Genomic DNA, 3,195 nt, shown 5'->3' with positions numbered 1-3,195 from the left:
AGGATACAGCTTCCATACCTTCTTACACCTTCTCACTGTGAATTAAGACTCTTATGAGACTGGCCTCTGCCTACCAGCCTCACATCTTGTTGCCTCCTGCTTTGTCCTCTCTCATCCTCCATCCTGTCCCCAAACTCCAGTCACGTCCGTCATCATTTCCCAAACTTGCTGTGCTCTTCATGTCTCCATGACTTTACATACATCCTTCTCTCTTATCCTGGTAAGGAGCTTCCACACCAAACTCATGTCCTCTGTTAATCCACTCCTGACCCGCCCCCCACCCGCATGAGAGCCAATGTGTCCTTGTGTGTTCTCCTGGCACTGGAATACATACCTCGACCACCACATTTACCATACCATACTGGAGCTGTTTATATTACCAATTCACTCATTCAACCAGGAGCTGCCCAAGAACACGGATGGCGTCTCTTTACCCCTGAGTCCACTAGTGCTTAGTACAATGCCTGTTACGTAGTAGGGGCTTTACGACACTATGAATGGATGGATGGATGCACGAATGAGTGAACAGATGGCCTGGTCATGCTGTTTAACTTGTCCGATGTGAATTTTCTGTTTCCAAGGTGAAAAATAAATTCTAGGGGCTCAAAACTAAAGCCTACATGTTCCACTCACCTCCACAATGCCTTGTTAGGCACAAAGTAAAGACCCATCAACCGCCAACTCTCTGACACTGTTGCCCTGTCCTTGGTTCAGTCTCTATTAGAGGGAAGGGATGCTTTTTATGGCTTGCTTTCTCCATCCTTCACCCCTGGCCAATCCATCCCAGACTTGCAAAATTACTTTTTAAAAATTAATCTGAAGGAGAGGAGAAAATTCCTTCGCCCTCAGCCATCAGGCCTGGCCTGGTTCCCTGAGGATGGGAGTGAAGCAAACCTCTCTCTACACAAGGAGACGTGGAAGAAGGATTGGCTACTCCTGGAAAAAGTTTTAATGACAGAGCTTCCCAAGGAGCGAGAATTCATTCTGTCAGTGAACAGTGCTTGGAACTGAGCCTGGGCTGGACGCCAGAGGGACAAACAGAATAATCAGATGTGGCTCCTACACTTGAAAACCTCCAGTTTAGAAGGGGAGCAAAGACATGTGGACAAGAGACTAGCAAATCAAAACTATTAAGTGCCATAAGTCTTTCTTATGAAAGACTCGCCCCATAATTCAGCCAACATTTTGTTACAATTTACTGCATGCCGGTGTTCTGGGTATTAGGGATATACAAGTGGATAATGTATGGTCCCCATCCTCAAAGAGGCTAATTACCAAGTGAAGGGAGAGGAGACAGGATTCCTTATGAGGAGGATGGGGGCAGGGGTTAGGGAGGTTTGGGGAGGCCTTGAAAAATGGGTAAGAATTTAGCGATTGCAAATGAGACCATTCCAAACACAATAGGAAGAAAAAAAGTATGATAACCTTCACGAATGGGTAGTGAAAGCATTTGATAAAATTCAACATCCTTTCATTTAAAAACAAAAACACTTTAACAGCCTAGGAATAGAAGGAAACGTCCTTTTCCTGATAAAGGTCTTCCACAGGAACCTGCAGAGAACACTACAGCTAATGTTGAAATATTGAGAGCATTCCCTTTAAAATCAGGAGCAAGTTAAGGATGTCTGCTAATACCACTTCTATTCCACACTTTACTGGGGGTCCTATGCAGTGAAAAAAATTTAAGTAAAGATATATGGATTGTAAAGAAAGAAACAACACTATCATTATTTATAGTCATTATATAGTCATATATCATTATTTGTAGATGATAGTCATATATCATATTTATAGATGATATGACAATTTATATAGAAAATCCCAAAGAGCTCTCAGATAAACTATTAGAATTACTAAGATAATTTAGAAGGTTGCTGGGTCTGAAATAGACAAAAGTAATTGCATTTCTACACATAAGCAACAATCAGGCAGAAAGTGACATTTTAAAAAAAATCTATCATAGCAATAAAAAGAGAAAGTGTCTAGAAAAAAGGTTAACAAAAGAAATGCAAGCCCCTTATAGAAAAAATGATAAAACTTCATTAAAGAGTACATTAAATGAAACCCAAGTATATGGGTACATAAACCATATCCTTGGATAGAAAGATTCAAAATTGTAAATATGTCAACTCTCTTCCAATTGATCTGCAGGTTCAATGAAATTCCAATCAAAATTCCATAGAGCTTTTTAGTGGATAATGGCAAACTGATTCTAAAACATATATGGAAGAACGAAAAGCAGAGACTAGCCAAGAGGTTCCTGAAGAAGAAAAACAAGGAGGAGAGCCTTGGCCTCCCCAGTATGAAGTCATATTTAAAGCTGGAGTAACTAAAGCAGTATGGTGTTGGTGCAAACAGACCACAGGCACAATATGCAGAGACACCCACACAAATTCATGCCCTTATGGAAAACAGATGTGTAACACAACAGGTATGCTTGATGGTGTCTGTTTGTCTATCTAGATGCGCTGTCCAACCTTCTCCACTGTACTCTGTGTCCCAGAGCTGACCTTTATGGACTCCACCAGTGAACTCCCTGTTCTCTGGCTTCCAGCCGGGTTATGGTGGGCTCTGCACCAGCAGGAAATCTGAAGGAGGGACATGGGTGAGGTTGAGCGGTCAGATATTTATTCCTCTGGCCGACTGTCTCTGTCCTGGGCCACCATGGTTGTTATGTTTCTTTACAGAAAGTTTCACTTCCTACAAAGCAGCCTTCTGCTGCTGCTTTTCTCTCTGGGTCCAGGGAGTCCTGCCTGCCCTGACTCTTTAGGCTTAGAAGTGGTAAGTGTTCCCAGCTATTACCAGCCCCAGGATGCTGCACTATCTCTTGCAGTTGCCCTAGCCCTGCCCCCACCTTTATAAATACTCAGTAACTCTATTAAACTCTCTTCAATTATAGCGTTTGAGTGTGCCATCTGATTCTGGCCAAATCCTGATTGAGACCGCCAGCTCTGCAGATCGATGAGGAAAGGAAGGGCCATTCTGTAAATGATGCTAGAAGCACTGGTTACCCAGGAGGGGGAAAAAATTACAATTCCTCATGGAATACACAAAAATCAACTCCTAAGGCCACAGCATAAGAAAAGATTTTATAAACAAGATATAAAAACACAAACTAAAAAGGAAAAGATTGATAAAATTCACTACATTAAAATTAAGAACTTCTTTTCATCAAGTGGCACCATAAAGGGAGTG

This window comes from Equus quagga, chromosome 1, assembly GCF_021613505.1.
Source record: "Equus quagga isolate Etosha38 chromosome 1, UCLA_HA_Equagga_1.0, whole genome shotgun sequence".
NCBI lineage: Eukaryota > Metazoa > Chordata > Mammalia > Perissodactyla > Equidae > Equus > Equus quagga.
Note: the sequence above shows the minus strand (reverse complement) of the source record.